Source organism: Phocoena phocoena, chromosome 3, assembly GCF_963924675.1.
Source record: "Phocoena phocoena chromosome 3, mPhoPho1.1, whole genome shotgun sequence".
NCBI classification, from domain to species: Eukaryota; Metazoa; Chordata; class Mammalia; order Artiodactyla; family Phocoenidae; genus Phocoena; species Phocoena phocoena.
The window spans coordinates 98,199,191-98,211,780 of NC_089221.1; the positions used below are offsets into that span (position 1 = coordinate 98,199,191).

At 39.1% G+C, this 12,590-nt stretch overlaps 1 pseudogene; it reads left to right on the plus strand.

Annotated features, from left to right (window-relative positions):
- The first annotated feature begins 11,890 nt into the window (after positions 1-11,890).
- Positions 11,891-12,331, plus strand: LOC136120221 (large ribosomal subunit protein eL33 pseudogene; annotated as a pseudogene).
- Positions 12,332-12,590: the final 259 nt, after the last annotated feature.

Here is a 12,590-nt window from a genome sequence, read left to right on the forward strand (position 1 = left end):
AAATGCAAAAGAAGGAAACGACCTATAATAACGAACCCAAAACAATATAGAAAATGGGAATAGGAACATACATATCGATAATTACCTTAAATGTAAATGGACTAAATGCTCCCACCAAAAGACACAGATTGGCTGAATGGATACAAAAACAAGACCCTTATATATGCTGTCTACAAGAGACCCACCTCAGACCTAGAGACACATACAGACTGAAAGTAAGGGGATGGAAAAAGATATTCCATGCAAATGGAAACCAAAAAAAAGCTGGAGTAGCAATTCTCATATCAGACAAAATAGACTTTAAAATAAGGACTATTAAAAGGGATAAAGAAGGACACTACATAATGATCAAGGGATCGATCCAAGAAGAAGATATAACAATTGTAAATATTTATGCACCCAACATAGGAGCACCTCAATACGTAAGGCAAACACTAACAGCCATAAAAGGGGAAATTGACAGTAACACATTCATAGTAGGGGACTTTAACACCCCACTTTCACCCATGGACAGATCATCCAAAATGAAAATAAATAAGGAAACACAAGCTTTAAATGATACATTAAACAAGATGGACTTAATTGATATTTATAGGACACTCCATCCAAAAACAACAGAATACACATTTTTCTCAAGTGCTCATGGAACATTCTCCAGGATAGATCATATCTTGGGTCACAAATCAAGCCTTGGTAAATTTAAGAAAATTGAAATTGTATCAAGTATCTTTTCTGACCACAACGCCATGAGACTAGATATCAATTACAGGAAAAGATCTGTAAAATATACAAAAACATGGAGGCTAAACAATACACTACTTAATAATGAAGTGATCAGTGAAGAAATCAAAGAGGAAATAAAAAAATACCTAGAAACAAATGACAATGGAGACACAACGACCCAAAACCTATGGGATGCAGCAAAAGCAGTTCTAAGGGGGAAGTTTATAGCAATACAAGCCCACCTTAAGAAGCAGGAAACATCTCGAATAAACAACCTAACCTTGCACCTCAAGCAATTAGAGAAAGAAGAACAAAAAAGCCCCAAAGCTAGCAGAAGGAAAGAAATCATAAAAATCAGATCAGAAATAAATGAAAAAGAAATGAAGGAAACGATAGCAAAGATCAATAAAACTAAAAGCTGGTTCTTTGAGAAGATAAACAAAATAGATAAACCACTAGCCAGACTCATCAAGAAAAAAAGGGAGAAGACTCAAATCAATAGAATTAGAAATGAGAAAGGAGAAATAACAACTGACACTGCAGAAATAAAAAAAATCATGAGAGATTACTACAAGCAACTCTATGCCAATAAAATGGACAATCTGAAAGAAATGGACAAATTCTTAGAAATGCACAACCTGCCAAGACTGAATCAGGAAGAAATAGAAAATATGAACAGACCAATCACAAGCACTGAAATTGAAACTGTGATTAAAAATCTTCCAACAAACAAAAGCCCAGGACCAGATGGCTTCACAGGTGAATTCTATCAAACGTTTAGAGAAGAGCTAACACCTATCCTTCTCGAACTCTTCCAAAATATAGCAGAGGGAGGAACACTCCCAAATTCCTTCTACGAGGCCACCATCACCTTGATACCAAAACCAGACAAGGATGTCACAAAGAAAGAAAACTACAGGCCAATATCACTGATGAACATAGATGCAAAAATCCTCAACAAAATACTAGCAAACAGAATCCAACAGCACATTAAAAGGATCATACACCATGATCAAGTGGGGTTTATTCCAGGAATGCAAGGATTCTTCAATATATGCAAATCTATCAATGTGATAAACCATATTAACAACTTGAAGGAGAAAAACCATGTGATCATCTCAATAGATGCAGAGAAAGCTTTTGACAAAATTCAATACCCATTTATGATAAAAACCCTCCAGAAAGTGGGCATAGAGGGAACTTTCCTCAACATAATAAAGGCCATATATGACAAGCCCACAGCAAACATCATCCTCAATGGTGAAAAACTGAAAGCATTTCCACTAAGATCAGGAACAAGACAAGGTTGCCCACTGTCACCACTCTTATTCAACATAGTTTTGGAAGTTTTAGCCACAGCAATCAGAGAAGAAAAGGAAATAAAAGGAATCCACATCGGAAAAGAAGAAGTAAAGCTGTCACTGTTTGCAGATGACATGATACTATACATAGAGAATCCTAAAGATGCTACCAGAAAACTACTAGAGCTAATCAATGAATTTGGTAAAGTAGCAGGATACAAAATTAATGCACAGAAATCTCTGGTATTCCTATATACTAATGATGAAAAATCTGAAAGTGAAATCAAGAAAACACTCCCATTTACCATTGCAACAAAAAGAATAAAATATCTAGGAATAAACCTACCTAAGGAGACGAAAGACCTGTATGCAGAAAATTATAAGACACTGATGAAAGAAATTAAAGATGATACAAATAGATGGAGAGATATACCATGTTCTTGGATGGGAAGAATCAACATTGTGAAAATGACTCTACTACCCAAAGCAATCTACAGATTCAATGCAATCCCTATCAAACTACCACTGGCATTTTTCACAGAACTAGAACAAAAAATTTCACAATTTGTATGGAAACACAAAAGACCCCGAATAGCCAAAGCAATCTTGAGAACGAAAAAAGGAGCTGGAGGAATCAGGCTCCCTGACTTCAGACTATACTACAAAGCAACAGTAATCAAGACAGTATGGTACTGGCACAAAAACAGAAAGATAGATCAGTGGAACAGGATAGAAAGCCCAGAGATAAACCCACGCACATATGGACACCTTATCTTTGATAAAGGAGGCAGGAATGTACAGTGGAGAAAGGACAGCCTCTTCAATAAATGGTGCTGGGAAAACTGGACAGGTACATGTAAAAGTATGAGATTAGATCACTCCCTAACACCATACACAAAAATAAGCTCAAAATGGATTAAAGACCTAAATGTAAGGCCAGAAACTATCAAACTCTTAGAGGAAAACATAGGAAGAACACTCTATGACATAAATCACAGCAAGATCCTTTCTGACCCACCTCCTAGAGTAATAGAAATAAAAACAAAAATAAACAAATGGGACTTAATGAAACTTCAAAGCTTTTGCACAGCAAAGGATACCATAATCAAGACCAAAAGACAACCCTCAGAATGGGAGAAAACATTTGCAAATGAAGCAACTGACAAAGGATTAATCTCCAAAATTTACAAGCAGCTCATGCAGCTCAATAACAAAAAAACAAACAACCCCATCCAAAAATGGGCAGAAGACCTAAACAGACATTTCTCCAAAGAAGATATACAGAATGCCAACAAACACATGAAAGAATGCTCAACATCATTAATCATTAGAGAAATGCAAATCAAAACTACAATGAGATATCATCTCACACCAGTCAGAATGGCCATCATCAAAAAATCTAGAAACAATAAATGCTGGAGAGGGTGTGGAGAAAAGGGGACACTCTTGCACTGCTGGTGGGAATGTGAATTGGTTCAGCCACTATGGAGAACAGTATGGAGGTTCCTTAAAAAACTACAAATAGAATTACCATATGACCCAGCAATCCCACTACTGGGCATATACCCTGAGAAAACCAAAATTCAAAAAGAGTCATGTACCAAAATGTTCATTGCAGCTCTATTTACAATAGCCCGGAGATGGAAAGAACCTAAGCGCCCATCATCGGACGAATGGATAAATAAGATGTGGCACATATACACAATGGAATATTACTCAGCCTTAAAAAGAAATGAAATTGAGATATTTGTAATGAGATGGATAGACCTAGAGTCTGTCATACAGAGTGAAGTAAGTCAGAAAGACAAAGACAAATACCGTATGCTAACACATATATATGGAATTTAAGGGGAAAAAATGTCATGAAGAACCTAGGGATAAGACAGGAATAGAGGCGCAGACCTACTGGAGAACGGACTTGAGGATATGGGGAGGGGGAAGGGTGAGTTTTGACAGGGCGAGAGAGAGTCATGGACATATACACACTAACAAACGTAGTAAGGTAGATAGCTAGGGGGAAGCAGCCGCAAGGCACAGGGATATTAGCTCGGGGCTTTGGGACAGCCTGGAGGGGTGGGAGGGGGAGAGTGGGAGGGAGGGAGACGCAAGAGGGAAGACACATGGGAGCACATGTATATGTATAGCTGATTCACTTTGTTATAAATCAGAAACTAACACACCATTGTAAAGCAATTATACCCCAATAAAGATGTTAAAAAAAAAAAAAAAAAAAAGACACGGATTCTTGAGACACCTATATATAATGGAATCACGCTGCTACACACCAGAAACTAACACAACATTGTAAACCAAATATACTTCAATTAAAAAAAAATAAAGACATGGATTCTTGGAAGGATTCAAATGACGTCACAAGATGGTCTGCTTCTGTCACCTCTACTCAGCTCTCCTCTCCTCTGTATGTTAGCTTCATTGTTTAACACAGTCACCATCAATGGCCCATAAATGATTGCTAAAGCTCCATACCATACAGTTCCTTAGACCTTAGCTTGCAAAAATTAAAGCCTGTGTTTATTGATAGAGTCTACAAAACAGCTCTCATTCTCACTCTGATGGAACCTGCTTGAGTCACATGCCTAGCCTTGAACCCATGTCACGGGCTAGTGAAGCATGAATGACTTAAAACTGGGTCATGTATTCCATCTCTGCAACTGGGGAAGGCATGGCCCCTGAAGAAATTTGGGATGTGGTTACCAAAGAAGGCATAATGTTTAAACAATAGCCATAAATAAACACCCACTACACAAGTATATTGGACGCTGATTCTGGAAGCATACATATATAATAAACAAAGATAGGGGCACCAAGAAAAGCACGAAAGAAAAATCATTTTATCAAAATTGTTAACAAGTTTGAACCCTAGTTATCACAATAGGCGTACAGGTCAGTAGCAGAGTAACAGCAAGAAGAAATCTGGGTAAAACTCTGTAATTCTCACATGCTAAGGTCAAGATTTGTCTTAGATTCTGGTCAAGAGTATGGTTGTGTCACATCATCTATGGCAAGAGAAGCACCTCAGAGGCAGGGCCTGACATTCTTCTGCTGAAGAATGAAGCGGACTTGAGCTGGGTCCAAAGGAAGAAAGATTAGCTTCATCGAGTTTACTTAAACCTGTGGTCTTTTCATTTCCTTGGCTATGACGAGGATGAGAAGAAAGTGCCCAGCTGCTCAGTTTTCATGACCCATGGAACAGCCCTTCTGAAGAAATCAATGGTTGCATCTAAGGCCTTGAAATTGTCAGAAACTATGCAAACTTGGCTCAAACCGCAAAATAGTGACTAAAGAAATTAGGCCAAGTGGTTAGGAGAGCAACTGAATGCCTCAGTTTGGATTCTGAACTTGTTTCTTACCTCAACCGCTATCAAAATATGCAATTCAAAAGCTTGAGAGAGAAGGGCACTCAGTGAAAGGCCTTTTGTGTCAGCTGGGGGCTGCCTAATACCGGACGACAGCCTGACGCCTCTCCTGGAGAGCATCATGACAGGTCTGGATACTTGAAATCATCAGCTGCCAGAGGCGAGGTTCCGAGCAGCTATTGCCAGGCGTGGACAAAATGGAGATTCATGCGAGCAGGCAGCTTGCGAAACCCCAAGAGCAGCGACTGAACGGGCAAAGAAAGGAGGGTGCTGTGTACTGATCCTGCTTGCCACACAAAGCTCAAGTCTAGCATGAGCAAGTGCATGCCTACTTCCAGTGCAGCTTGAAAGAGAACTTGTTTTCCAGGGCTCTTCCTAACTGTACTTCTGTCCTCGCTGGACCAGACTCTCCCATCCTCCCTCCATCAAGCCAGGTCCTCATTCCTACGGGTCACTGCTGACTGCACTTCTCCTGCAGTTCTACATGGAAGCTCTGAATTCCATTCTAACAAGCGAATTTTTCATTTAATATTCCCATTCTGTATAGATTTGGTTTTGTATCCCTAGATTGGTTTGAAAAATATAGTCTTATTCTAAACCTGAACATGTGCCATAGTAGAATGCTCCAGTATTCCTTGTCCAAATATTCACTTCCTGTCAAGCTTAACGTTGGATTCTGTTCCCAAAATTCCTTTTCCAATTCAAATCATTTAGTATGTACATTGATTAAAACATTAAAGTATGCATTGACGTTTAATTTGAATCTGTGTGTTATGCCACCAAATAGGTAGCATATACATTCAAGACAGAAAGAAAAAGTTAAATAATTTTTGCACCTGCATAACAACTGGAGAGGTGCCAGAAGCTTTCCTCACTCCTCACCTGAGACTATATATATGACTACTGTCTGCATTTTCTTCCTTATTCTGAGCTCTAGAATTAGTCCCCTTTGCTGACAAGATAACCATCATGAGCTACTCGGGTCAGTACTGAGGGACAAGCATCAAATCCCACTTGCTGTCAGCCTCACCCCAATCCCATTCAAGACAGCAGTTTTCTAAGAAACCATAAACAGGCTTGACCCCAGATCCCTGGAAGGTTCCTGCCTGCTGAGTCCCAGGTTGATGATAAGCCCTATGTCTTGATTCCGCTAAACTAGAAGTCTTGCCGGTCACTTTCTTCCACTCCCAAGGACTTGGTTTTCCTACCTGCAACCAGGTAGGCTTGATGCTTTCCAAATACTTCCCTCTGGACATTTCATTCTTTTGTTTCCACCCGTTTGTCAATATATTCTTTTTAGCTCCTTTAGACCAGCCCGAGGCCTCTAACTTGCTAAGAAATCATTTGTTCCCACTTGCCAATTTCTACATGTTATGGGACATCATGTTCCATCCACCTGGCTAGATCTTTCCTGCTACCCTGAATCTTGGCCAGGGCCTGCCCTCCTTATGGCCATGAATTCTGCCTGTCCTGGCCAATTCAGTACATACAGTTCTGGCTTGTATATAGCATGTACTCAATAATGATATTTGTTTTGTTTTTATATCCTCAAATAATTGAAAATGGGAAAAATGGTCATCTTACTGTAAGCCTGGATCTGTACAGTAATTCTAAATACCTGAAGGCAAGTATTATTTTCCTTTTTAGACCATAACAGAATATATTAGTTTATTTCTTGTCCAAACACTAATTTCCCCATCATACAGATCAGCATTCTCAAGCTTTGCCACTGAAAAAGCCCTTACTTCAGAGAAGAATGAATTCATACTTCATGGGTCAGTTTTGCGTTCCCATAAGCTGTAATGTCTTTGAACTCTAATGTTTTATTTTCTTTATTTATTTAGGCCACACCACACAGCTTGCAGGATCTTAGTTCCTCAACCAGGGATTGAACCCTGGCCCTGGCAGTGAAAGCACCAAGTCCTAACCACTGGACCGCCAGGGAATTCCTGAACTCTAATGTTTTAGCTCAAAAATAAATACAAATTTAGCTTCTGCCTCATTATAAATAATATATATATTGCATATAATACATTTCATATATATTCATATTCTACTTTCATATACATCTATATTCTGCCAGAATGTACTCACGGCCTAGTCTGATAATGCATGACCAAGATTAATATTCTCTTCAGAAGAAAATGTTTAGATCTATTGGACTGAGTATAAATATGATTGAGAAAGTCTACCACCTTTAGCCTCCTTAAAAATCTACATTATTTTCTCTTTCTCCATGTCCCCTATGAAATAGGACAACTATGCTTCCCTAAGAATGTTGTGACGTTAAAAAGCTTCAATTTTTCCTGGGAATTCCCTGGTGGTCGATTAGGATTCTTCGCTTCCACTGCAGTGGGCATAGGTTTGATCCCTGGTCGGGGAACTAAGATCCTGCATGCCACTGGGTGTGGCCAAAAAAATAAAATAAAAAGCTTCTATTTTTCCTTTCAAAAGTGAAATAGCAATTCCCAGCTACCTCATATAAGATGAAATACGTGAGATGATTTTTATTTCTAAATTTACTGAAAATACATTAAATCCATATACTAACTTTGCCTATACATTCATATCCGTAATTAGCAACATCAATACACACTTTTTTCTACTTTTTTTTTTTTTAACTATCTCATCACCTTTCAGAGGAAAAAAAAATTTAAGCATAACATACCTTGAAATAAAAGTTAACATTATTGGCTTAGATTAAGACACTTTTTGGTGCCCATTAATAAAGAAAATTGTATATCAATTAAGATCTTCAAATAGATAATATAGTCCAAAAATGTTACTTTAAATTGTCTGATGGACCTTTACACAGAAGACTTAAAACAAGACAAATGCCAATTGGCCTGGGAGCACAGTCCTTTAAAAATGAAAAAGCAGGTCTTACCATACAGTAAAGTTTCACAAAACAACAGCATTTGTTAAAATGTGGCAAAGTGGGAAGAAAGAAGGATAAGGACCAGAATGATAGATTTCACAATTCCGAAGATCACAGTCCTGGAGAAGTCCTCAGGTCCTTGTAGGCCTCACCATGTCCTCAAGTATTAGACACAACTCCCTTTGCAGGAAACAGGAGAAGAGAGGAATAAAGGCTTCTTTGAAAAGCAGTGATAAAGGGGTCCCTGGAGGATTTCTGAGCTCTTGAAACAATCTTCATGGCAACAGCTTGACTCTGCTTCCTGCTACAGTGAAGGTTGCTGGAATATGAATTAGGGGTGAAGCACTGGGGCTATTTGCAAGTTCATGTTAAAATTTGATTTTCCAAACTCAGGAATACAGTTGATTCAGAATTAAATCAAAATAGTGCTTTAAAGGTGCCCTGCAAAGGACCTCAGTGCATTAAATGAGTACCGACTAGCTTTGCTCTTACAAGTGGTCTCACGGGAGAAAACTTAGAGAAGATTCCATCATTCTCACGTTAAAGACACAGAAATGTCTGCAGAATATGATATCTCACCAATGGTCATAACATCTCACAATGTCATCAAAAGTTATGTATGGAAATTCCTTATCAGGTCAGTATACAGTCATCCATATTATACCACTTCACATTTATTTTTAAATTTTAATAAATCTAGTTAATGCCTTCTTTACTATTATAACATTTCTTTCCCATCCCAAATCATTACATATTTTTCTTCCGTAAAAGTACATACTAATAATTAGTGATGTTGAGTAGCATCGACATATATACACTACCAAATGTAAAACAGATAGCTACTGGGAAGCAGCAGCATAGCACAGGGAGATCGGCTCGGTGCTTTGTGATGACCTGGAGGGGTGGGATAGGGAGGGTGGGAGGGAGGCTCAAGAGGGAGAGGATATGGGGATATATGTATGTATATGGCTGATTCACTCTGGTGTACAACAGAAACTAACACGGTATTGTGAAGAAATTATACTCCAATAAAGATCTATTAAAAAAAAAAAGTCCATACTCTAAAAGCTAATAAGCAAACCAACAAGCCTGAAAAACATACAAGGTGGGGGGGATGTATAAAACAGAATGTATAAAATAGGCATCTTGTATAAAATATGTAATGTAGAGATTTACTACCTGTATCTGTCTTAGGGCATTTTGACGTATGGCTCTATATCCTCTCATTTCCTAAATTCTCAGTTTCCATCGATTATAACATTACCTTAACAACACCTTTTGGGGGTCAAATACTACATAGTAATCCCTTTATTCTTCAGTATGAAAATGAGTTTGATTTTCTTATTTAGCAAGTTTAAGATTGATGGTATACGTTCAAGTATTAAATCTGCACTTCCCACTTATTTTAATTTGTTGGGTTATTGAAATTCCTTATTGAATTAGTAACTAAAAGTTGAATAGCTTCTCTTGCATGTCACCTGGAAGCTGGTGATAGGAGCATATATACAGTGATAGTCCTTCATGACATGAATTGTTCCTATAAGCATTTTCTAGCTTGGAATAAAAAAGGAAGCTTTATCCCAAAGAGTGGTAATTCCCACTACATAAATTTACTACCTGAGATTTGACAATCATCAGCATCCATGTTCTCATTCAATGCTGCACTGAGATATGATATATTCAAAGCACGACACATGGTGCTACCAGTACCCATAACATAGCTGAGCGACCATGAGATGAACTGACACCTTCTGTGCACAGGCAAGTTCCTACATGCACATGAAACACGTCCTAAGTTTCAGTCCTTTTATTGCTGGTGACCTGGTTTCTTTCGCTATTAATCAAATAAAATGTCTCATTTTCAGAAACTAGACCTAAAGGGAACTCATTGAGGCTATATGCATAGTGACAGTGCTTTGTTAATGGACTGTTACCCATAGATACCCTCTATAGAAGGCCTCCTTTTGGGGAGGTGTGGTAACAGAATTTCTAAGATGGCCTCTTAAAAATGCTTCACCCTAGTCCCCAGAAACTGTGACTCTAAGATATCACACACATGAATATGTTTTGTTACATGACAAAAAGGACTTTGCAGGTGGAATTTTAAGGCTTCTAGCCTGTTCACCTTAACATGGAGAGATTACCCTGGACTGTTTGAGTAACCCAATGTAACACATGCATCCTTAAAAGCAGAGAACATGTTCTGGCTGGTGGTAGAAGAGAAAGGCAAAGGGGAAGTATGATAGATTTGAAGCAAGAGAAGGATTCAATGGACCAGTGCCGGCTTAAAGATGGAGGGGGCCACATGGGAAGGAACCCAGGGGGCCCCTGGAACAGAGAGCGGACCTTGACTGACAGCCAGTAAGGAAATGAGGATCTCAGTCCTACAACTGCAAAAACCTGTTTCTGCCAACAATCAGAATGAACTTGGAAATGTATTCTTCCCCAGAGCTTCCAGGGAAGAGCCCAGCCTGTTTGGCACCTTGATTTTGGCCTTGTGAGAACGGGAACAGAGAACCCAGTAGAACCCACAAAGACTTCTGATCTACAGAACTGTGGAAGTGGCTGTAAATGAGTAAATTTGTGGTAAACTGTTATGGCAGCAGTAGGAAACTAGTACAGGCAGACTGCATAGGGAGACAACCTAGAAGAAATGGACAAATTCTTAGAAAGGTACCATCTCCCAAGATGAACCAGGAAGAAAGAGGAAATATGAACAGATGAATAATTATTAGTAATGAAACTAAATCAATAATTTTAAAACTCCCAAAAAACAAAAGTCCAGGACCAGATGGCTTCACAGGAAAATTCTATCAAACACCTAGAGAAGAGTTAACACCTATACTTCAGAAACTATTCTAAAAAGTTGCAGAGGAAGGAACACTCCCAAATTCATTCTATGAGGCCACCATCACCCTGATACCAAAACCAGACAAAGATATCACAAAAAAAGAAAATTACAGGCCAGTATCACTGATGATCATAGACACAAAAATCCTCAACAAAATACTAGCAAACCAAATCCAACAACACATTAAAAGGATCATACACCATAATCAAGTGGAATTTATCCCTGTGATGCAATGATTTTTTCAATATCTACAAATCAATCAGTGTGATACACCACATAAACAATTGAAGAAAAAAAACCATACAATCATCTCAATAGATGAAGAAAAAGCTTTTGATAACTTTCAACGTCCATTCATGATAAGAACTCTCCAGAAACTGGGCATAGAGGGAACCTACCTCAACATAATAAAGGCCATAGATGACAAACCCACAACTAACATCATACTCAATGGTGAAAAGCTAAAATCATTTCTTCCAAGATCAAGAGGATGGAGAGTCTTGCCTAGTCAATTTGAAGAGGCAGAGCAGCCCAGGTGACCATGAGGGTGACTGGTGTCCCACCTAGCTCAACCCCCCCACTAGAGGCAGAGCTAACAATATAACCACTCGAGCTGTGCATGCAGGCCTTCGGGGTTTAGCTATCTGTACATATGATTAAGATTTTGTAGCATCTCACTTTTTCAGAATGAAGTTCCTGAAGACTTGTTCTTCTAAGTCTGAATTTTTAAGTGGATATTACTGTTAAAAAATAATTGTTCATGGTTCAGAGCTTAAGAGGTCAATATCCTGAAGATCACACCAGAAAGCTCTCTCAGCTGCCTTGGAGCCTGTGGAAGCCTGGGCACAGGACTTCTAAACTGACAAATACGTCTGGAAGGCTGTGGTCCAAGGCCATTTTTGCTGGCTATAAGTGGGGTCCCCGGAACTTGAGAGAGCACACAGCTCTTCTTAAAATTAAAGGTGTTTATGCTTGAGATGAAACTGAATTCTATGTAGGCCAGAGGTGTGCTTAGGTGCACAAAGCAAAGAACAACACAGTAATTCCTGGTGGAAAATCGAACAAAACCAGAGTAATCTGGGGAGATGTAACTTGCATTCACGGAAACAGTGGCATGATTCGTGCCAAATTCCGAAGCAACCTTCCTGCTAAGGCCATTGGACACAGAATCCAAGTGATGCTGTATCCTTCAAGGATTTAAACTTATTGAAAAGTAAATAAATAAAAGTATGGATTTGTTCTCTTGTTAAAAATAAAGATCCGGGCTTCCCTGGTGGCGCAGTGGTTGAGAGTCTGCCTGCCAAGGCAGGGGACACGGGTTCAGGCCCTGGTCTGGGAAGATCCCACGTGCCACGGAGCAGCTGGGCCCGTGAGCTATAAATACTGAGCTCTGTGCGTCTGCAGCCTGTGCTCCGCAGCAAGAGAGGCCGCGACAGTGAGAGGCCCGCGCACCGCGATGA